This window comes from Delphinapterus leucas, chromosome 10 (assembly GCF_059928025.1).
Source record: "Delphinapterus leucas isolate spDelLeu-1000000601 "Yukka" chromosome 10, BTC_Dleu_Yukka2, whole genome shotgun sequence".
NCBI classification, from domain to species: domain Eukaryota; kingdom Metazoa; phylum Chordata; class Mammalia; order Artiodactyla; family Monodontidae; genus Delphinapterus; species Delphinapterus leucas.
In genome coordinates, this window is record NC_143138.1 from 22482957 (window position 1) to 22507969 (window position 25013).

Sequence of the window (25013 nt, forward strand, 5' to 3'; positions counted from 1 at the left end):
TGCATTTCTCACCGGGCGCCCCCTACTCACCGGTCCCCAGCTCCGAGCCGCGAATCCCGGGCTGGTGTCGCTTCTTTCCCGCGGCGGTCAGTTCCGGGTCGCTCTCCTCCGCCAGCACCCAGCGCGACGGCGCGTCTCCGCCCGGTAATCTCCGGGTTCTTTGGAGCCCTCCACCGAGATTTTCCCCGGACCAGCGCCCGGATTGGTCCCTGCCGAACGCCGCCTCCCAATGGGAGCCTTAGTTCCCTCTTCGTCACTGATCACTGGGCAAATCCCTGGGCCGCAGCGGTGGGTGGGGCAGCAGGGGCTGAGAAAGGGAAACAAATCGTGCGGAGCTGAGGCTTAGCAGCTGCCGCAGCCGGAGTTCGGTGCGTGGTGCGCGCTCCCGCTCTACGGGGTGGAAGGGAGTCGAATTTTGAGGCCTAATGAGACATCTCCGTAGGACTCTGGGACCCCAGAATCCCTCCTTTCCCAATTCCCGCCCCGGTCTGGACGAGGGTCGGAGGGCACTAGGCGGCGAAGCGAGTTTGCCAGGTGCTCAACATTAAATATGACTCTGCCCGCAACGTGGCCTAAATTTGCTTCCTGGACCAGGCAGAATCTTACCAAGCAGATAGTCTCAGGGGGCTATTTGCAGAAATTAACTACAATTTCCGAGGCGCTTACGATGAGGCGCTTTACATAAAATATCTTTAAACCAGTCAGGCATTTTTGTCCCCATTCGACAGAGATCCCAAGAGTTTAGGGCCCGGGCTGTTTCCCTCTTTGGCGTTGGATTCAGAAACCACACAGCCCGCAAAGTGGACGGACACTCAGGTTCCCAGGATCCTCGGTGGGGAGATTTCCTTGAGGCTCCCGAGCGTCCACGCCACCCGGGGCCCGGGAAGCTGACGACGCCAAGCGTCCCTGGCCGCTCGCTCGACTCCTGTGTAGTCGTTGCCGTGTCCCAGGCACCGCCGCATGAAAATCGCCCAGTCTCCCTGGGCCAGCGGGAGAGTCACCGCGTTCAGCACATAGGCCCTCCAGCTACCTACTCTTTTAGTTGGTGTTTTGGAGGAAATGTTTAAAATGCTCCTTAAATGATTTCGTGCTACTAATTTGTCCCCTCCTTGTCTCTAGGAGGTACTTGCCCCACCCACAGGCCATTCGTGCATCCTCCAGCCGCAGAGGTCCTTTCCCCTGCTTGAAATTCTCTGATAACTTCCCAGCCCACTTAGAGAGACAGGAAGGCCTCTGCAGGGCCTGCGGGGCTGACATAACCGCCCTGATTATCACTCTGACTTCCCTCTTGCCACTTCTCCCTAAGTCCCTGTGCTTCAACCCCTCTGGTCTTGAAACTCCCTGCCCTAGCCCCTGGCATGGCTGCCCGCTTCTTGTCAGTCATGTCTCTGCTCCCTTGACATCTCAGAAAGGCCTTCCTCCACCATCCAGTCTGTTTCACTTTTGTCATACATTTTCCATCATTCCAAAGCATCTTGTTCATTTCTTTGTCAATGTGTTTATACTCCCCACTCGCCACCCACCCCTGAGCAATGTAAGCCCCATGAGGGTGGAGACATCACCTGTCTCCCCTGCACATGACTGTCATTCAATAAATGTATATTGAATGAATGGGCTCTGCTTGGGCATTTCTAGAAGCTTTCTAAAGCCCTATGGCCCTGCTTGGCTGAAGTGTCAGTTATGCACTCCCCTCTCCCACCACACTACACCTTGGTTGATGCGGCTTCTCAAGCCCAAATAAGGGCAATGGTGACTCCAAGGCTTGCTTTGTACCGTCAAAGGCAGTTTTGTAGTTGCACACAGTGGTATCCGCCCCTATAGCTACTGGGTGCTCAGACTCACTGCCCCAAGTTTCTGAGGGCAGAGCCAAAATTCCTTCCTCCAGCCCTCCAGCCCAGTGTTCATACCAGCTGGAGACCAGAGCATCATATGGGGCTGGTTAGGAGTTTAGCTTTCAAGTCAAGTCTCTGCTTGGCTCTGCATGGGCTGGGATCCTCCTCTCTGCCACTTTCTTTGTGATTCCGCGGAGTTGCTCAGCCTCTATGTGTCACAGGTTCTTTCTCTGAAAAATAAGAGATAATAATTATATCCACTTCATAGAATCATTGTGAGGCTTAAATGAGATAATACATGTAAAACCTTTGAAACTGTCTATAAGTATTGACTAGCCCAAAGGATATAATTACTTGCATTTGAAATGAGAATCTTAAATCAAGCAAGAAAATTTAGTAGGTATGTTCCTACTATTTACCATATTTATTGAGTTAAAATATGGCTTTCAGAAATCTCAAGGTCTGAAGAATGTTAGAGTGCTTGGAAAGAGGCCTCTAAACAAAAGTACTTAAAAATATGAAGCTCCCACTGGTAAAGAGGCAAAGAATTTGTTTGAATCTTTCATATGAAGGATACCTTGTTATCAGGGCCAGAATAAATGACTATCTCTAAAGGAAAAGCTAAAAGTTACATAAGCTAAACTGGTTTTAAGCCTATATGTCTGTTTTCTAGCAAAGGTTTAACAAAGAAATAAATGTATGCTACTAAGAACCGACTGCTTTTGTGCTAAGACCTGGCTATGGGCTAAAAAAATAACAGGCTTCACTGTCCCTTTCAAAAGGAAAAAGAAAGGCATTTTGAATGCTAACAGCATTGACTGCCGGGTTTTAAACAGAAAGAAGGCATAGGCTGAGCCAATCTCTTATATGACTTGAGTTGTTCTTTAAAATACTTTATATTCCAACTTTAGGGATGTTTATATAAACATCTTTTTGTTCAAAAGTTAGTGAAAATATGCTGTATAGTAAACAATGAGAAATTCAACTTTTAACTTTAAAACTAAGAATTCTAAACCTTATGTGGTGAAGGTGCAGTTACCCCAGAGTGTGAAGCAGAATACTATCATTAAATTTTTAAAAATTATTATGGAATTTTTCAAACCTACACAGAAGTAGAGAAAATATCATGAACCACTTGGCCTCAACAGTTATTAACATGTTGTTTTGTTTCACCTATTCCCTCCCCCCACTTTCTTTTTTAACTGGAGTATTTTAAAGCAAATCACAGACATGTTTTACTTTACTTGTAAATACTTCCACATGCTTTTCTAACAGATAGGGACTTTGCTTACATAACCAAAAAGCCATTACTGCACCAAGCAAAATTATTCATTTAATTATTCAATATTTTCATAATATCATTTAGTACCCAGACCAATTCAAATTCCTTGATTTTCTTAAAGATGTCTTTTTGCATTTGAGTTGTATGAATCCAGATGCAAACAAAGTCCATACTATTAAGAAAAAGAAAATTCCAAACTTGGACATAGACAAAATGATGACTGTGTGTCCTTTCTGTGTAACACTGGAGCATTTTCCAACAGGCCCATGAAAGAATTATCTCATTCTCTAGGGAGGTTTTACTTTGACTTATTATTTTAGGGTATTTAGCATATTCTTTAAGGGTAGATGTGAATTTATAGAAAAATAATATAGATACAAATGATTCTTGGTCAATAACAATGTACATGAATATTAGTCAGTAGAGATATAAAAGATGTATGTCCAGTGCCCATGTATATTAAGTTTTTTTTAATCTCTTTGAAATAGTTCTTTTTTACTGGTCCCCTTGTTAATACTTCCTTGATAAATGCTCTTTATATTTGTCTAAGACCACTGTTTTTAAGTTTTTGAAAATTATACTTTGACAATACATTGCATTTTATTATTATGTCTTTTAATCCTTTTTTATCTATAGCAATCCACCCTCCCTTTAGTTTTATACTATTAATATGTTGGAGAAAACTGTTCATTTATCCTGTAAAATGTTCTACATTTTGGATTTGCCTGGTTTCCTCATAGTGTCAATTAACTTGTTTCTCTATCCCCTGTATTTCTTGTAACTGGTAGTTAGATCTAGAGGCTTTATCAGATTTGAGTGCCATATTTATTTATTTGGCTGCGTTCCGTCTTAGTTGCGGCACGTGGGATCTTTCGTTGCGGCGCGCGGTCTTCTCTCTAGTTGTGGCTCACGGGCCTGGGCTCAGTAGTAGCGGCACCCAGGCTTAGTTGCCGTGCAGCATGTGGGATCTTAGTTCCCCAACCAGGGATCGAACCCGAGTCCCCTGCATTGGAAGGCAGATTCTTAACCACTGGACCACCAGTGAAGTCCCTCGAGTCCCATTTTTTAAGGCAGGAAATATTCCATAAGTGCTGCTGTGTACCTATTGCATCACACGAAGAAATATATGATCTCCACCCCACTTTGAGTGATGGGAAGTTTGATGGAAGGTTCAGATATTGTCATCCTGATTACTCTTTCCCCATGGGATTGGTTATGTATTTATTGTTTCTCAGCTCCGAAATGCACCTGAGCCATTTAAATATTTTTCCTTTGCCAGCAGGCACTGAGCTTTGTCACTAGACGGCACTAGAGAGTCATTACAGGGAAAACGATTTTTGCTTCCTGGTTCTGGTATGCTCTTTGCCAGGCTCCTAAAGCTAGCGCCCAGCTTTTCCAGCACCAGCTCCTGAAGCACAGGAAATCTCCCTACCATCCAGCTTCTGCCATGCATGGTGGTCATCAACAAACAGCGCCAGCAGCAACCCCTCGGGAGATTTTATATTGTTCACCCTGGTGTGAACAGCTTTCTCCTGCACCCAAGAGGGTGGATTTCTGGGAAGTTCCAGAGGGCAGATTTCCAGGAAACTCTAGACATCATATTTCCAGCAAGTTCAACTGTGGCAGAACCACCTTGACTTCCCTCCTGTCCAGTGAGCCTCGTTGGCACCTTCACTAACAAGGCCAGATCCCATCCCTTCTGTTTTCTCGAAGACTATGCCTCTGTGATGTCCCACGTCCTGTATCATCACTTTTTACCTTTTCACTGACTTAGTCTCATAAGCATACACACATATTATAGTATCCCTCATTTTAAAAAAAAATTCCTTGATACCATAAGTTTTTCAAGGATTTTTGCTTAGCCAACCCCTCCCTCCATTTCTCTGCTCCCATGACTGGAAATCTTGTTTGTACTTGATTGCTTCATTTCTTTTCCTTCCTCCCAAAGACTGTGAAATATATCAAAATATATCATCTGTTAGAAGGAGTACATATAATGCATGTATATGTTTTAAAATAAGAAGAAGATAATAAAGTAGACATTTGCACTCATCTCTTATTCTAGGAAATCAGATTTCCATCACCTTTCACTGTGTGCCCCTAACGGATGTATCACTCCCTCTCTCCTCTAGAGGTAAGCTTCAACGCGCTTTTCTGTGATAGTCATTAGCTTTTCTTTGTAATTGTTTTACACATGTAGATATCCCTAAACAGCACATCACCTAGTTTTGCCAGTTTTCGGACGTTGTATACATGGAATCACACTGTATGTGCTCTGTGACTCGTTGTCTTTGTTTTTGAGATCCACCATCTTGATGCATTTAGCTTTGGCTCATTCATTTTCACTGCTGTGTAGTATTTCAAATATGAACAGTCTACATTTTTTTCTTCTCCACTCTACTGTTCCTGGAATTTGGTTTGTCTCCATCTTTTTGCTATTATGGGTAATGCTGCTATAAACATTCTCATACATGTATCCTGGCACACACCTGCAAGACTTTTTAGGGTATGTGACCAAGAGTAGAATTTCTGAGGCTTAGAATGTGCATATATGTCGTGTTACTCAGTGAGGCAAGACTATCCCCCAGGGGTTGTATTTCTTACTGTTCCTCCACTGGCAGATGAAGTTGCAATTGAACCACATCCTCAGCATCACTTGGTATTGTCAGACTTTCAACTCTTTGCCAATCTGATGTGTGTGAAATGTTATCTCATTTTAGTTTTAGTTTCCATTTGCCTAATTATTAATGAGGATGAGAATTTTTCATTTTTCCTTCTTCTTTTTTTTTGCTATTTGTATGTCTCCTTCTGTATAATGCCTCTTATGTCTTTTATCCATTTTTCTATTGGGCTGTTTTAAAATTTATCTTGTGGATTTATGGGAGATATTTGTTTTTTCTTATATTCTGGGGACTAATTCTTTGTTGATTGTATGTGTTACACATATCTTCTCAGAGTTTCTGGCTTGTCTTGATGGTGTCTTTTGATGAAGAGAAGTTCTTCATTCTAAAGTAGCCGAATTTATCATTCTTTATGTTGTGGACTCTGGGTCTAGTTTAACAAATTCTGCCTGTCCCAAGATCACATAGTTAATCTCCAGTATTATTTTATAAACACTTAAAAGTCTTGTGTTTCAAATTTAAGCCTTTAGTATACCTGGATTAATTCATTTTTATGTTTGGAGCCAGATATGGATTTGTTTCTCTTTTCTTGATGGTTATCTGATTATCCCAGGATCATCTATTGCATATGCTCTTTATCCATTTATTCATCCTCCAATACTTATTGAGCACCTACTTTGTGCTAAGTACTTTTATAGATGCTGGGGCTCCAGCAGAACAAGAGAGACAAAAATTTCAGGGGGGCTTACATTCTACTGGGGGAAGGCAAATAATGGACAAAATAAATAAATTAAATATTTGTTATGTTACATGTTGATAAAGGATCCCTATGGACAGTTCACACAGAAAGGGAAACAAAATAGCCTTCAACATGAAAAAATGCTCAACCTCACTCATAATAAAGAAGGAGCAAATAACTACACAGGGATTTTATTTTGCACCTGTCAGAATAGCAAAAATCCAAAAGTTTGGCATACACTTGATTGGCAAGACTGTGAAGAAACAGGCCCTTTCATTTATTGCTTGTAGAATCCAACTTAGGACAAACCTTTTGAAAAACAATTGGCAATGTGTGTCAAAATTGTAGGTGTATATACTCTTAAACCCTGCAATTCCACAATTCCATTTGTTGGCATTCATCCTACAGATATGCTTATACACATGCAAAAAAATTGTACTATTTTGTTCATTGCAGTTTGTCTTTAACAAAAGATTGGGAATAATCCATGCATCCATCAATTTTGGACTGGCTAAAATTTTATACACACACACACACACACACACACACACAGGAATACTATGCAATGAAAAACTAATCACAATGCAGGAGTTCTCTGTGTACTTTTGGTAAGATCTCCAAGATATATTGCAAGTGGAAAGAGCAAGGTGAAAAACATTGTGTATAATAGGCTAGTTTTGTGTTTAAAAAAAAAAAAGAGGAGGGAACCAAGAATCTCTTGATATTTTCATAAACTGGAAGGTACACAAGAAACTAAAGAAGGTGGTTCCCTGTTTGGGGATGAGGCTTGAACTAGGCAGATGGTGGACGGGATTGGGAGCAAGAGCCTTCACTGTGTCTACTGTGACAATGAGCACTTCTTCAGACAAATGGATAAATAAGGAAATGGTGTCAGCATAATGCGGAAGCTGCATTGTGTCGCATGCAACTGTCCCAGCATGTGAATGTTTTGCTCTGAGTAGCAGCAGCTGAATGCAAAGTAGCAAATGTAATTGAGCAGAGCAAGCTGCGGGAATATGATGCTATAGACAATGCCATTCACCCCACCTCCTTCCTCTCCACTCAGTATGGACACATTCTCTATCTTGAAGTACTTATTAAATAATTACCCCGATCTTCATGAATTTTTTTTTTTTTTTTTTTTTTTTTTTTGCGGTACACGGGCCTCTCACTGTTGTGGCCTCTCCCGTTGCGGGGCACAGGCTCCGGACGCGCAGGCTCAGCAGCCATGGCTCACGGGCCCAGCCGCTCTGCGGCATGTGGGATCTTCCCAGACCGGGACACGAACCCATGTCCCCTGCATTGGCAGGTGGACTCCCAACCACTGCTCCACCAGGGAAGCCCTCATGAATTTTTTAAAAAATATTTCCTTATTTATTTGGCTGTGCCGGGTCTTAGCTGCAGCATACAGGATCTTCATTGCGGCATGTGGGATTTTCGTTGCTGCATGCGAGATCCAGTTCCCTGACCAGGATGGAACCCGGGCCCCCTGCATTGGCAGCATGGAGTCTTAACCGCTGGACCACCAAGGAAGTCCCTTCATGAATGTTTTGAGGACGAGACTAGTAAATGCTGCTGCAGTACGATTCTACACAGGAATGGCAACAAATTTTTTTGCTGATGCACCCCTCAGAAGTGTGGAAGAAAAATGTCATTAGGCTGCCCTACAAGAGCTTTCCTAGGTGTCTTCTGCTTTAAGTAGAAATGAGACCCATTTGCAGTGATAGAAAATGATGATTTTGGTGCAGTCTTTGCTCCGTGGCACAAGGTTGTATTTGGAACTCTGTAAGCTGCTTCTCAATAAAAGAAAGAAGGTAGCGAGACAACCAAACAAGGCCAGTGCAAAAGAAACAAACACAAAACAATGAGCCAAAGCCACCCATCATCAACACCTACTTTTGTGCAAAGTCTCAACTGCTTATCCTGCAACTTCTGTTGGTGACGACCCCCTGCCTTGTTTCCATAAACCACCAGCTTCCGTCTTTCCTTACCCTCTCAACATATCTTTACCTTTTTTTTTTCAATAACAGTAAAGTCCTTTACCTCATATCATAATCTTTATCTATTAGCTATTTAACAAGTCTTTTAAAAACAATGCTAGTGTTTTTATTTGGATTGTTATTGATTGTTTTGTTAGTGTTAAGTTTACAAAGAAGTATAGATTGTGAGTTGTCTCCCAAAACCCTATTTTCCCCATAAACCCTGTTATTTTTGTGGTTATATATTTATACTCTTTGATTATGTGAATCATGTGAGTCCCTTACTATTCAAAAAGTTTTAAACAAAGAAAATTAATAACCAAGGAAGATTAAAAAACCAAAAAATTATCTATACTCCCACCACAGTAGACCCCATAGCAGAATGAGGATGCCTAGTTGGAGAGTGACAACTTTCCCTTTGACCAGAGGATCAGCCTTCCTTCTGGATCAGGAACAGCTGGCAGCTGCTGTGCAAAGGGCTGTCCTGCTCCGCAGGGAGAAAGTTCATAAAGTCCAAAGCCCAGGGGCCGGCAGGTGCTGGAAGAATCTTGTGCCAGAGACGCTGGGGAGCTTGGTCACAGGCGCCCATTGCTCTGTGAGGCCTGAAAAGGCAGGGAGACCAACGGCAGGACTTCTTTACAGTTGCTCGGATGATTTTGTGACTTCCTGTTACCAGAGTCCCCTTCAAATTTTGTTTCTTGTCTGGGAATTTGGTACAAAGTTCAGGAAAGTGCTGTCCCCAATATCCAAAAGTTAATCAGATACTGGCAGGAGGGTGAGGGCAATTTTTCTTTGCAGTTGGAGGTTGTAAGGCTAACAATTTATCTTTTCTGGGTTGTGGAGGGTCTCTTTGAGCTCTGTCTGAATGGCTCCCAAGGAAGATACAGAGCCCTGGATTTTATCCGCACTCGAGGCCCACCCAGCCTTAGCCAGGTATGCAGTGTGAGCTGAACAGTTTCTTCACTGGGGATTGCTATCCGCATAATATCAGTGGCTTACCTTGTGCTGAGCTTTATTCAACCCATTGATGGCGTATTGAACGATACTTTAAAGCCCCTGTGGAAGTATAGCAAAAATATATTGCATGACTTGCTAAAGAAAGAAAAACTGATCCTGTTTGGAGGACTATAGAAAAGTAGGTGTTAGCAAGGTCCAAGGCTGCGTTCCAAAGGCCAGGAGCGGTTGTAGTTTGTCCACCCCCAGTAGTAATACCAGCATCTGCAGGAGTAAGCGGCCACCTCCTTGTATGAGCCTCCACAGTCCACAGTGGGAGGCCAAGCACCAGAGACCTTTTCCCAAGCAAGAAACAGGCTGCAAAAACTACTCAGTTGCATGTATGTGCTACCCTTCCAAAAAAAGGAAGGATGACTCTGAGGGCAGAGCCTTAGGCCCAGAGGATGGAGCTGCCAGCCACAGAATTATTTCTGGGCCTTGAAACCAAATGGAATTTTCCCTGCTGCTTTTAACATTGCTTCAGACCAGTGACTCCTTTCTTCCTTCCACTTTTTCCCTTTTGGAATAGGAAACACAGCTGTTTCATATACCTGTCCCAGCACTGAATTTTGAGAGAAGGATAACCTGTTTTCTAGATTCACAGGTCCATGGTTGGAGTAGAATTTTGCCCCAGGATGAATCATACCCAGAGATCACTGATACCTGGCTTAATGATTTAGATGATGAGATTTGGGTCTTCTGAATTGATGATATATACATGAGATTTTGAACTTGAGTTCATGCTGTAATGGGCTGAGACTTTCAGTATGGCTGAGATGGGGTGAATATATCTTGCACTGGGGATGGACATGAATTTTGGGGTGCCAGAGGGTGCAGTGTGTGTAGGTTGAATAATGGGCTTCAAAGATACTCATACCCTAATCCCGAGAACCTGTGAATATTTTCTTATATGACAAATGGAATTTTGTAGATGTGATTAAGTTAAGAATCTTGAGATGATGAGATTATCCTGGATTATCCAGGTGGGCCTTAAATGTGCTCGCAAGTGTTCTTATAAGAGGGAGGCAGAATGAAATTAGACTACAAAAAAGAAGAAATAAAAAACTTGAGTGATGTACTTCGAAGACAGGGGAAGGAACCACAAGCCAAGGAATCTGGCCATCCGAATCTGAAAAAGTGAGGACAATGGATCCTCCCCTCAGAGCCTCCAGAAGAAACCAGCTCTACTGACATCTTGATTTTTGTCCCATAAGACTCATCGTTATGACTGTTAAATTAACATCTGTTAAGTAGAGCACAGAGTACTAGATGGTGAGCATGGCTCAACAACAGGTGCTGGAGGAGGTACGTAGCATGCCTCAAGGGGCCACAGAGGAAGTTTAAGAGAGAGTGCAGACAGAGAGAGAAGCAGGACCTGGGGCACCTGCCTTATCTAAGGTGTGCACGGGGAATGGTTCTGGGAGTAAAGGGAGACTGTTAGGGAAGTCGTATCAGGAACTTACATTTGCTTGTGATTCTGTGGGCTGTTTTCTAGGGCATGTGGTTGTGGTTGTGTGGAGTGGGGGTAGGGTTAGTTTAAGGCCCCTGCAGGCTGCTTTGTGGTAGTTTGTTACAGCACCAGTAGGAAAGGAATACAGTTGGCCACTGGTTTAATGCACGTATTGCTTCCTTTGGGATAGCACCCTAACCTCCTAGGGGGTCATCTTCCAGTTGGTGCTGTAAGTGAGCCTCAAAGTAAGTCATTGCGCAGCTTTATGAAGCCAGCTTCTTCTAGGTGATGGGACATGTGTTAAGATCAGTGAAGTCCACGGGCATAAGTCCATTTCCACATTTCCTTTGCTGCAAAATATGTCACTTGTCAGATGTGATGCTGTATAGCATACCATGGTGATGGACAAGGCATTCTGCAAGGTTACAGTTGTAAAGCTGGAAGAAGTGAACCAGTCACAAAAGGCAAATCCATATTGGAGTAAGTATCTGTGATGGAAAGGTTAACTCAGCAGGCCTGAGTTGCTCAAACCCTGCACATTCCCAAGAAGGGCCTGTTTTCATGACTGACCTTTGGCCAACTCCTGGGAATTGAGCCTGGTCCCCTTGATAAGGAGGGTTGTTTGGCTAGGGCCCTTATCCACAAGAACAGAGTGGGGAGGGGAACTTGCAGTTAGGCCATTCAGGGCTCCCCCAATTTTACCCAATGTCAAGGCAGCATATAATATTAAGCTCATTATAATTTTATAATATTAATTACATAATTTTAAGCCTTATACCACATCATGCAAAATATTTTTATCAGTCACAACATTCTAAGAGTCCCTTGTGGCCCGGGGGGTGAGCCCTACAGTTGCTTGGCAACGCAGGGCACCCATGCTCCCAGTTTCCTGGACCTACAGGTGGAGGTTTTACCCTTTGTATTGCGGGGTTCACCCATCCAGGGTCAGGTGCAATTTTTTTCTTTCAGCACTTTGCATATATCATCCCACTCTTTCCTGGCCTGTAGGATTTCTGCTAAGAAATCCACTGATAGCCTAATAGGGGTGCCTTTGTAGTTTACAATCTTCTTTCTTGCTTATTTTAGATTCTGTCTTTATCTTATATTCTTGGCAGTTTTATTATAATGCGTCTAAGAGAAGATCATTTCAGACTGAAATAATGGAGTGATCTAATAGTTTCACGAACTTGAATATTCAAATTTCTCCCAGGTTTGGGAAAATTTTAGCCATTATTTCTTTTAAATAGTTTTTCAGTCCCTGTCTCCCTTTCTTCTCCTTCTGGAACACCAGTGATTCAGATTTTGTTTCTTTGGATGGTGTCCCATAGATCACATAGGCTTTCTTCACTCATTTTTATTTATTTCTCTTTTTTAAAGTTTTAAATAGTTTTTATTTTTAAATAGTTTAAGATTTACAAAAAGTTATGAAAATAGCTCAGAGGACCTCTGTGTACCCTTTTCCCCATCATCTGCCAGTGATAACATCTTAGGAGACAAAGAAATTGACATTGATACAATACTATTCACCATGGCTTATGTAAAAGTGCATTGTTTAATCCCCAAATGTTTGGAGATTTTATAAATATTTTTCTGTTCTCTATTTCTAGTTTAATTCCATCATGGTTAAAGAACATATTTTGTATAGTTTGTGTAATTTCAATTCTTTTAAATTGTTAAGGTTTGTTTTACAGCCCAGAATATGTTCCTTTATATGAATATTTCATATGCACTTGAAAAGAATGTATACTCTGCTTTTGTTGGGCAGCGTGTTTTGTCATTGCCATTAGGTCAAGCTAGTTGATATGTTGTTCAGGTTTTCTTTATCCTTACTGATTTTCTGTCTAATTTTTCTCAGTTTTGGAGAAAGGAGTGTTGAAGTCTCCGACACAATTTTGGGTTTGTCTATTTCTCATATCAGTTCCATCAGTCTTTGCTTCATGTGTTTTGCAGCTCTGCTGTTGCACACACATTTGTGATTAGCATGTTTTCTTGGAGAATTGACCCCTTTATCATTAAGTAATAGCCCTATCTATCCCTTGTAACATAGCGTGTTCTGAAGTCTACTTTATCTAATATTAATATAGCTACTTCAGCTTTATTTTGGTTAGTGTTTGCATGGTACATCTTTTTCAATTCTTTTACTTTTAGTATACTTTACTTTTACTTTTAGTATATTATTATATTGATATTTAGTGTGGGTTTTTTTGGAGATAAAATATAGTTTGGTCTTTTTTTAAACATTTGACAATCTCTTTTAATGGGTGTGTTTAGACTATTCACATTTAATGTAATTATTAACATTGTTGAACTTGGGTCCACCATTTTATCATCTCTGTTTTGTACCCTATGTTTTTTACTCTTCTATTTCACTTTTCCTGCCTTCTCTTCTTTTATTCTAATATTTTTAATATTCCACATCAACTTACTTATTGGCTTTTGGCTATATCTCTTCATATTACCTTTTTGGTAGTGGTCTCTGGGTTACAATATACATACCTTAGAGTTAAAAATCTACTTCGAGTTAAAAGTTTGCAACTTCAAGTAAAATGTAGAAGCCTTACAACCATATAGGTTTCTTTCCCTATAGTTGTCATATGTATTACATCTACATACATTATCTCACTAACAATGTTACAATTTTTGCTTCCAACAGTCCTACATATTTTAAAGAATTTGTGAGGTATAAAATAGACAACTGTATTTATCCAAATATTTACCATTTCTGTTGCTCTTTCTTCTGTTCTGTTGCTATTGCTGAAGTTCCAAAGGTCCCTTTGGAATTTCACATCAGCCTGAAGAACTTCCATTAACAATTCTTTTAGGGCAGGTTTGCTGGTGACACATTCTCTCAGTTTACCTTCATCTAAAAATATTTATATTTTGCTTTCATTTCTGAAGCACATTTCACTGGGCTGACAGGTTTTTTTCCTCCAGGACTTTACAGATGTTTCCCCCACTGTCTGTTGGCCTCTATGGTTTCTAATGAGAAATCTGTTTGGATTCAAATCTGAACGATTTGAATCGTTCTTCCTCTCATTGTGATATGTTATTTTCTTCTGATTGCTTTCAAGATTTTTTCTTCATCTTTGGTTTCCAGAAGTTAGATTATGATGTATCTGGGGTGGTTTTCCTTAAAGTCATTCTGTTTGGCATTTGCTGGGCTTCTTGAATCTATAAATCTATGTCTTTTGCCATATTTGAAAAGTTTTCAGCCATTTTTTTCTCTAAACGTTTTTTTCCTTTACCAATTTCTTTCCCTTCTCTGGGACTCTAATGACATGAATGTTAGACATTTTGATATTTCATAGGTCACTGAATTTCTCCTTTTTTAAAAAAAATCTTTTTTTCTCTCTTTTATTAAGACTTGATAATTTTTATTGCACTGCCTTCAAGGTCACTGGCTCTTTCTTCTATTATCTGCATTCTGTTGTTAAGGCCATGCAGTGAAATTTTTATTTCAGACATTGTATTATTTAATTCAGTGACCAGATATCGGAGGTAGTAGTGAAAGAGAATGAGCTGTCTAAAATCACACCTAGCTTCTGGCTTGGGTCATGGAGTGGTTGTTGGTACCTTTTACTGAGGAGTAGGAACAATGAGGAAGATAATGCATTTGGAGGTGTGAATTTGAGGTGCAAGTGGTATATTCAAGTGGTGATACAGTAGGCTTCTGTAGCTCCCTAGAGTTTGCATTTCTGGGTAGAGGTCAGGGTTAGTGATAAAGTTGTTGTGGTTTAAATCAATGTTTTTCAAAGTGTAGACTGCAATACCTTGTATCATGGCATCAATTTTGTGGGTTATAACAGCATTTTAAGAAATGGACCATAGGGACTTTCCAGTGGTAAAGAATCCGCCTTACAATGCGGGTCACATGGGTTCTATCCCTTGTCAGGGAACTAAGATCCCGCATGCCATGGGGTAGCTAAGCCCGCGTGCCACAACTAGAGAGAAGCCCATGTGCTGCAACGAAAGATCCCATGTACCACAACTAAGACCCAGTGCGCCAACTAATGAACCCATGCACTCTGGAGCCCGGGCGCCACAACTAGAGAGAAGCCTGCGCACCACAACAAAAGATCCTGCATGTGGCAACTAAGACCCAATGCAGCCAATAAATAAATAAATAAAATATTAAAAAATAGAAATAAATTGCTTTAAATGATTCAACAGTAGAGAATAAGAATTACAAAAATTTAGGGCTATATTTTAAAACTCATTTGAGAGTATGAGGGTTAGATTATTAGAAACCACTATGTTCAATCATAGGTCTGTTATTCATACTCTGCCTGGAAAAGCTCATCATCATGGTTTAAACTAAGGGTTTTCAAACATTTTTTGAAACATCACAGTAAGAAATTAATTCACAATCCAGTCTAATATACATGCATACGCATACACACACACGCATACACACACACTAAAACACAAGTTTTGTTAAGTACCATTTACTCTTTATTATATGTAATATACTGATTTTTTAAATTGCAGTCCAATTTTTTAAAGATTTATTATGTATTTATTTAATTTATTTATTTTTGGCTGTGTTGGGTCTTCGTCGCGGCACGTGGGATCTTTTTTGAGGCATGTGGGCTCTTTCACTGTGGTGCGCCGAGCTTCTCTCTAGTTGTGGTGTGCAGATTTTCTCTCTCTAGTTGTGGTGCGCGGGCTCCAGGGCCCGTGGGCTCTGTAGTTGTGGTGCGTGGGTTCCATAGTGCGTGGGCTCAGTAGTTTTGCTGCACGCAGGCTCTCTAGTTAGGGGCGCACAAGCTCAGTAGCTGGCCATAGACATATCCATCACCTCCCAAAGTTTCCTCCCACCCGCTTTATTATTATTATTATGTTATTGTGTGTATGTATGTGTGTGTGTGAGATAAGAACACTTAGCATAAGATCTATCCTGTTAGCAAATTTTAATTATATAACACAGTATTGTTATCTATAAGCACTATGCTGTAGAGTAGATCTTCAGAACTTATTTATCTTGCATAACTGAAACTATTACCCTTTGACCATCACCTCCCCTTTTCCTTCCCCTCCAGTTGTTGGCAACCACCATTCTATGGTCTGCTTCTATGAGTTTGACTATTTTTAGATTTCTCATATAAGTGAGATTCTACTGTATTTGTAGAATTTCTGTGTCTGGCTTATTTCACTTTGCATAATGTCCTCCAGGTCCACCTGTATTGTTGCAAATGCAGGATTTCCTTCTTTTTTAAGGTCGAATAATATTCTATTGTATGTATATACCACATTGTCTTTATCCATTCATCCATTGGACATTAGGTTGTTTCCATATCTTGGCTATTGAGGATAATGCTGCAATGAACATGGGAGGGTAGATATCTCTTCGAGATCCTGATTTCAATTCCTTCAGGTAAATATCTAGAAGTGGGATTGCTGGATCATATAGTAGTTCTATTTTTAATTTTTTGAGAAACATCCATTGGGTTTTCCATGACTGTGCCAGTTTCCATTCCCATCAGTAGTGTACCAGGGTTTCCTTTTCATCACATCTTCACCAATATTTATCTTTTGTTTTTTAAATAATAGCCATTCTAACAGGTGTAGGTGAAGGTTCAAATTCTGTAGCATGGAAAGTTCTTGGCAACATGTTATCCTTTGCATTTGAATAATAAACTGGTTTGTTTTCGTATCTTTTATAATAGCAAGTCTGTCCCATTGCCTTGATGTTTTAGTTTCTGAGGCAATCAATCAAGTCTCAACCAGCAGTACAGAATACCAGCGCTCTTGATAGCCCTCTGGATACGTAGCTTCGAATTGTGTGTTTCTAGCACATTATTGTTGTAAAAATATTTTTGAGAATATTGCATCTTGTATAAGTTTTCTTTCAGAATTTAATGTCAGGGAAACTATTATTTTTTCTGACATATTAGTATTTTTTCTCCTGTCAGCTAAATAATTAATGTGATTCAGTATTTCCCTTTTCTCCTTGGTTGATGGGACTCTTCAAACCAGTTTAGTCATTCTCTTAATGATTTGGAGTTAGTACATATACTTTCCTTCACTTTTTGTGTTGATTTTCTTTTTTACTTCCATGTTATCAATTAATTTTAACATAAATTGTCTATATTTGTGGTGGAAAGAGTAAGTATAAATAAATACTACACTATAAGTCTTAGTACTTGCAATGATAATAAATCATTATTTTATCTCACTTAATTTCTTCCAGTTTTATTGAGATGTAATTGACATACGGTACAGTATAAGTTTAATATTCATTTTATCTCACTTCTGAGAAACTGCTCTAAGTTAACATAGCACTCACTTTGTTTCTTCTTCATTAAGTAGGATAGAAACTATTCCATCCTAGTTACCTTATTATACTACATAAGGTCAAACACTATCTGATTTCACTCTGGAATCATTTTGCAGATCTCTTTTCTTATTGAGGGCATTTTCATCTTCATCTTAATATTACCCATGTTTATTTCCATAGGGTAAAATTCTAAACCATCTGAAGATTCTGAAGGGAGACAGGGACAGGATTCGGAATTTTCAGTCTACGGGACAAGATGAGATTCAGGCCCTGCTGGTAAGAGAAGTCTCAAGTGAATGTTCTGTGTACCTCTGTTGGGTGGGAGAGTGTGTGTGTGTTTGTGTGTGTCAGGGGGAGGGGAGATATTGAAGGATGGGGAGAAGGAGGGTGTGATGAAAGGGATTCTTGTTCTGAACTTATTTCCAGATCTCACAAATGTTCTGGTGTTTCCTAGCCTCTCAGAAGAAATCCTCTACCCCTTTCTGCCTTTACTGCAGGCAAAATTCCAGAACCACAAGCAAGACATAGCATCAGTGTTTGAGCAGGGCCATCAGTTCCTGAGAGAAAGGGAGCAGTACCTGTTGAAGTGGCTGGATGGGATGGAGCAAGAGCTCACTGAAGGGAGGAACAGCCATGTCACCAAGGGCTCTGAGGAGGTCATCCAGCTTGAGACCCTGATTTCTGAGTTAGAGAAGAAGGCTCGGCAGCCAGCACTTGAACTTTCGCAGGTGAGCGACCAACTAAACTGTACCTGAGTCCCCTTGCTCCAGGATGCAGTGTAGCCCTCCATTAGCATGAGATTTGGACAAGGAGTCAGGAGAGACAAGGTTTTGTTCTCATTTGTTGAGTTCTTTAATAAGTTAATCAGCAAAGCAATAGGTTTTAAGTCCCAAATTGCAGTGGGCAAGGGACTGTAATAGACCCAGATCTTACAATGAGATAGTAAGATCTATACATTTATAATTATAAGAAATAATCGAGTGTTAAATCTTGTGGTCAGACAGGAAGCCCCAGGAATTCTGGAAAAGACTAGGTTTAGTCAGGGAAGGCTTCAAGGAAGAAGCAGCTCTTAATGGCAGCCTTGAAGAAAATGTAAAGATTTGGATTAGCAGGAAGGAGGAGTTGAACATTCCATTTGGTGGAGGTGCATTGGTTAGAATGAAATAAATGAATGTGGTAGTAAACTTAATGAGTGTGATAATAAAAGGGTGGGTGTGGGTGCTGAGGAAGATCGTTTGGAAGGTAGAAAGGGTACAAAGAGTGAACGGAGCTACCTTTCTGGAGGAGTCAGCTTAAGTGAGGAAGAAGTTAGAGGGAAGATGAGACGGGTAAGATGGGGTCAAATGAGTAGAGGCCTTCCAAGGCAGGCTGAGATTTCAGTCTTAACCTGGTAGACCATAGGATTCTTGACAGATCAAGGAAGGTTTCTTGGAGGGGATAGTCTAGCACTCAAATAGAGAAAAGGATGGTGGAAACATATGTCCACATAAACTGATACTACAGTGGAGAACAGAACAGGTCCAGGCTCATCAGAAAATTCTCTGTACAGTCCTGTTGTGTACCCATTCCCCAGCAAGCCCATCGTAGGGAATGGTGTCAGATCCTGGGAACCTTATTTCCATGACAGTCTGTCTTCTCTTCCTTTCTAGGACCCAAGCAACATAATAAGCAGGTAAGTGCTGCTTGCTTTTTTTAATTTTTTTAACCACTTAGGTGTTCCTTTGTTTTTTCTTTCTGTCACCATAACTTATTGAAATGTGGCAAGAGCTGGAAAGGTGTTGTTTGGAGGAAGAGAGGTTCTTCTAGAAAGGGTAAGTTGAAAGGTGTTCCATAGAACGGGGGAGGGAGTTCTAGAAAAATTATTGGCATGGAACTTATGTTAGGATGGTAATGGGATAGGGAGAAATGAAATGGGAGGAGATTATGGGAGAGTATTAGAGAAAATTTAGAATACACATTTGTTTCTAAAACCCGATTTCCTCTTGTTCTTTCTGTACTAGATTCCCAGCTGCTTCTCCTGGCCACAGCTTCCCTCATATTCTGTAGAGCACATTTCATCATCAGATTGTCCTCCATGCTTGCTAGTGATGGTTTCCTGCTCTCTGCCTGACCATAAGAAGAGGGACATTTATATGAGTCATAGAGATAATGGGTTCTTGAACAGTGGGTCTGAGGGAATGTGTGTTAGGCTTTTAACATTGACAGTTTTCTTTTTTTTTTTTTTTTTTTAACATCTTTATTGGGGTATAATTGCTTTACAATGGTGTGTTAGTTTCTGCTTTATAACAAAGTGAATCAGTTATACATATACATATGTTCCCATATGTCTTCCCTCTTGACAGTTTTCAAAAATTATACCCACATGATACTCAGAAGCTTTGAACAGAGATAAAAGGGAGGTATTTTGGTAATACACTGTTCATCCCAGAGATATCCAGGACTATTGGCATATACTGAATGTTTACTGTGGACCAGTTACTGGGTAGAAAGGGGTGTAATGAGATAGGTTAGCAGATTCTGGCTGGGGAGACTAGACAGAGACAATTAGAGATGAGCAATTATATAAGAAATGAGAGTGATACAGAATGGGTAAGACTTCTTGCCTGAAAGCATTTTGTCTGATATTAGTAGAGGTATTCTAGTTTTTTTTTGATTAGTGTTTGCATGCTATTTAACCTTTTATCCTTTAACTCTCAACCTTTCTCGGTTGTTATTTTAATGTACCTCTTATAAGAACATAAATTTGTTTTTCTTTTTAAATAAATTCATTCTGACACTTTCAATTGGAATATTTAGTATTTATAGCTCCCGGAATATCACAATTTTCATTTATATTTTCAAAAATAGTTGCATAATTTGCCAAATAATGTCCTTAAATTTAATTTTTTTATGTCAATATATTTGTTTGTTTTGTGTATTTCTACTTTTGACTCCTCTACTTGCCTCTCCCTTTTTTCCATTTTTAATATTTTTTTATTTTTGTGTGTGTATATCTATGAGCCCTGCTTTTGTCATAGGCCAAAATTTCTAGTATTTGGTATTTTTATTGTTTTCTAGCTATTTTGAAATTTTAAATATGATTTGCTATTTAACATAAGATTTAAGAAAGAGGATATCTGTCGGTGGCTCTGGGTTCTTTTTCTAGTAGTTTCAGGCTTCATAGTTTTTAAATCTTGTGATCACACAAGTTGGTTGCCATTTCTACCATTTTGGACTTTATTGAGGCTTTCTGTATTGTATGTTGTAGATTTTTGTACAGTTCTAAACACTTAAAAAGAAAGTACATTCTCTGGGTTCTTAGAATAGGATTTGATATAGCTCCATGAGGCTTTCCTTAGTAATTTTGTTATTTAGGTATTTTGTATTGATACTTATTTTTTTACTTCTTGATATGTCATGGACTAGAAGAAGTCACTCAAAGATTCCTATTAGCAATAAATTTTTGCCGATTTTTCTTGCATTCTTATAGTTTATGCTTTTTATATTTTGATGCTTTCTTTTCTTTTAAAGAGAGTTATATCTTAATTGTGGATTATAATCTTCTTACTAACATAAAATACCCTCTGTTGTCTTATTTAATATTTTTTTGCCTTGAATTTAATCCTGTTTGATAATATCAAGACCTCAGATTTCTTTCATATTGTATTTAGCTTATATATGTCTGCCCAGCTATACCTTAATTTTAAATTTAAAGCTTTTAAAAATGTATATTTAAAGCTTAATTTTGGGGCTTCCCTGGTGGTCCAGTGGTTAAGACTCCACATTTCCATTGCAGGGGGCCCGGGTTTGATCCCTGGTGAGGGAACTGAGATCCCACGTGCCGCACAGTGCGGCTAAAAAAAAACAAACAAAAAAAGCTTCATTTTAATTTTATTTATCTAGTTTATATCCTCAGGTAATTTCTTTAGAAGTTGTAGTATTAGTAGCCTGTTTCAAAGACTTTCAAAGGCAGAAAATGGCTTTCTTTCTTTTTTAACATTGTCTATAAATGACATATTGGTGGGTAGAGAATCCTTGGATCATGGCCCATTCTTCAGAACTCTATATATCTACTCTTTGAGTCTGATGTTGAAACTGAGCACTTTGAAATGAAGCTTTTACTCTCTGCCCCTTTGGTCCATTGCTGGTGTTTGTGCACATGCACTTGCTGACGATGAGAAATCATGCCTCTCTCTCAGGAGTTCTAACTGTGACTTCATTTTCTCTAGATATCCCCGGAAGAAGTTCTGGATTGAAAAGCCTATCAGTCCTCCAATCAAAAAGCGGACAGAAGAATTTTCAGATAAACTTCTTTCTTTAGAGAAAGGACTCAAAGGATTCCACGGTAAAGGAAGGGGTTTGAGCCTAGAAAAACTTCTTACTTTCTCTATAATGTTTCCTTAGGTTTTGATTGTGGCGGTGACTTCTCAGAGTTCCTTGCTCTTGTGCACATCACTCACACCACACAGGGACTTCGGGGAGGGAATCTAAGCAAGTCCAAACCAGAGAGCATTCCACATGAGAGTCTAAGAATGTTACCTAGACTGAAGTAGAATCATAGTCAATAGGTCTCAGAGTTGGTAAAAAGATATTTCACCTTTAACAGTGAGGTAAAAGAAAATTGGAAGGCTATGGAAAACAGTGTGGCATTTCCTCAAACAATTAAAAATATAATTACCATATGATCCAGCATTTCCACTTTCCAAAGAATTAAATAAAAAGCAGGATCTCGAAGAGATATTTGCACACTCATGTTCATAGCAGCATTATTCACTATAGCCAGGTGGTAGAAGCAACCCAAATGTCCATCAGTGCATGAATGGATGAACAAAATGTGGCATATGGAATGTGTAGACAATGGAACATTATTCAGCTTAAGAAAGGAAGGAAATTCTGACACATGCTACAAGATGGATGAATCTTGAGGACATTATACTAAGTGAAGTGAGCCAGTCACAAAGGGACAAGTTCTGTATGATTCCATTTTGAGGTCTTTAAAGTAGTCAAATCCATAGGAACAGAAAGTAGACTAGTGGTTGGGAGGAAGGGGAAATGAGGAGCTGTTGTTTAATGGGTATATAGTTTGAGTTTTGAAGAATGGAAAAGTTCTGGGGATTCCCTGGTGGCACAGTGGTTAAGAATCTGCCTGCCAATGCAGGGGACACGGGTTCCAGCCCGGGGCCGGAAGGATCCCACATGCCATGGAGCAACTAAGCCCGTGCACCACAACTACTGAGCCTGCGCTCTAGAGCCTGTGAGCCACAACTACTGAAGCCCATGCGCCTAGAGTCTGTGCTCCGCAACAAGAGAAGCCACTGCAGTGAGAAGCCTGTGCACCGCAACGAAGAGTAGCCTCCGTTTGCCACAACTAGAGAAAGCCCGCACTCAGCAGTGAAGACCCAACGCAGCCAAAAATAAATAAATAAATTTATTTATTTAAAGTGAGAGAGTGGCATGGACCTATATACACTGCCAAATGTAAAATAACTAGTGGGAAGCAGTCGCATAGCACAAGGAGATCAGCTCGGTGCTTTGTGACCACCTAGAGGGGTGGGATAAGGAGGGTGGGTGGGAGACGAAAGAGGGAGGAGATATGGGGATATATGTATATGTATAGCTGATTCACTCTGTTATAAAGCAGAAACTAACACACCATTGTAAAGCAACTATACTCCAATAAAGATGTAATAATTAATTAATTAATTAAAATACCAAAAAAACCGAATGGAAAAGTTCTGGAAAATGGTTGTACAGCAATTTAAATATACTTAATATTAATGAACTGTACACTTAAAAATGGTAAAGATGGTAAACATTATGTGTTTTTACCACAATTAAAAATTTAAAGAATACTGGGAGAATTAATCTAAAAGAGTATCTTTGAGACTAGAGAAAAATAGTGTGGTTCAGGGCTAGAAGTTTAGGGCTTACTTTAAAAACAGGGAATATGCCCGAAGGTACTCTTTAATGAAGCACCAGGTGGGTTCATCAGATGTTGGCATGCATATTTACATGGGTGTCTCCTGAATTGATTTCTCTGTTTCACTTGAGCTTTCATGGTGCCCTGTCATCTTTTAAAGTTATATTAGCCAACATTAAGAGAATTTAACCTAGAAGATGTGGTGTCAGAATTGCTTACTGTCCTTTGGTACTTTTATTCTAGGAAAATTGATGAGGGATCTGGAATATAAAACAAGTGAGCATCTAGAGGGGATAGTGGCTGAAGTTTGCTAATTGCAGCTTTCCTATGAAGCTCCATTACTTATGGGTCAGCTCTTTCATTTTAAAGAGGAAGGTCTTCGTGTGACAAATGTACCCAAATTCTTTATCCTGAGAATTCAGATTTCAAACCCACAAAACTTTCCCCAGAGTTGTGCAGCTGCAGTCATCTCAGTCCTTACCATTTTGCCCTCTCAAGTCTCATCACACTGCCTGTGCCCTTGAATTTTCTGTGCTCTCTTCATTTTCCAGATATGGTTGCTAATACTATGAGCACAATGTCACAAGCAGTTTCTGGCCTGCTCCCCTGAGGAGTCTACCCCCATGGTCATAAAGGCCCCAGAACCTATGGGATAAATCTCAATTGCTGTCTCTTGTGATGCCACACCTTTGTCTCCTTGTCCGCACAGTGAGGATCATCCTGAATTCCCAGACAGTCAATGGCTACCTCTCAGCGTTTCCAAATGGGAAGAGCATGATATTCACTGGCTTGTGGATGAACACATAGCAGGATGGTCAGCGATTTGATCCGGAGCCTGGTGTGCTGGGCAGTAAGGGCTTCACGCGGGGCAAAGTGTATCAGGAAGTGACAGAGGACAGGATCTGGTGGGGAGCAGAGGAGGAAGAAGAAGCAGTGAAATACAGGGGTGGAAGCAGAGGTGTGTTTGGCAGTAGCTATCTTGGTGGATTTCTAGGCATCCCTGATGGGTCTAGTTCTCCTGGATATAGAGGTGAGAAGGAGCAGTCAGAGGGGAATGGTCGCAGGACAATGGAATGTGGCCAGAATTCTGCCTGCTGAGGGCGGCAGGAGAGTCAGTGGTGAGAAGAGGGTTTCTCAGCTTCACCCCCGAGGAGGGGTTCTGGACTCCGCAGCTGTCTTCAGCTGGGGTCTATATATGCACCGGCCCTGAGCCTTGCCAGATCCTGTCCTACTGTCCAAGGCTGACTGGAGCTGCTCTGGATTATGATGGTGGGAAGGTAACCTTTACCAATGCCAGAACTCAAGAGTTTCTCTATGAATTCTCAGTTTCCTTCACTGGGAGAATTTCCCTTTTCCTGTGGCTTGACTGCATGAGATCCAGACTTACGCTGGGACCCTGAGAGGAGACCTCCTGGGCACAGCCCTGGGTGTTTTCATTGATCCTCTGCTCCTTTACATCATTCCCAACTCGCTGCCTCAGCTAGGTGGTCCTGCTGGGTTTCTGAATGCGCTTAGATGACTGGAGCCTTATGGTAGTCAGGACTCTCTTGTCCCCACCGCTTTGTCTCTAAAATGGGAGTAGTAACGCTTGAGCTGCTTTCTCTACAAGGGAATGGTTGAAATGTCTTTAAAGTACTTATTAAAATGCGTGTTAATTATTAATTTTTCCTTCAGTTGCCTTTGATTTGGTTCTTCACCTGCCACTGAGATAAAGGTATGAGAACGAGTGACTATATCATAGGACTGCAGCCCCTGCCACGAATAGGAATTGATTACAACATCCATATCCATTTCTAGAGCACCTTTTCTGTCACATAATTTCTCCTGCCATCCTTCTAAGCAGCTGAGGAAGCAGTAAATGTTTTGCAACTCATACCTGCTTACCGTTGATACATTATGAGACTTGAGCTATCTGGAGGGGGAATTGGTTTATTTCTTTCT

General features: G+C 40.5%; 1 protein-coding gene and 1 long non-coding RNA gene across 4 annotated transcripts in view; one reads left to right on the forward strand and one right to left on the reverse strand.

Moving 5' to 3' along the window:
* The window catches only part of TRIM26 (tripartite motif containing 26), a 22683-nt gene extending 22517 nt beyond the window's left edge, over nucleotides 1–166 (reverse strand). For 2 of the 3 annotated variants that reach the window (XM_089918495.1, XM_089918494.1), the window contains exon 1: nucleotides 31–166. The gene's annotated coding sequence lies outside the window, so the exon portion shown is untranslated. The remainder of the gene's footprint in view (nucleotides 1–30) is intronic. The other variant, XM_022562163.3, reaches the window with a different exon arrangement.
* LOC149748174 (uncharacterized) lies at nucleotides 110–25001 on the forward strand. Its single transcript, XR_016394570.1, has 3 exons — nucleotides 110–17449; nucleotides 17671–17901; nucleotides 18823–25001. It is a non-coding gene; the product is annotated as an uncharacterized LOC149748174 (long non-coding RNA).
* Nucleotides 25002–25013: the final 12 nt, after the last annotated feature.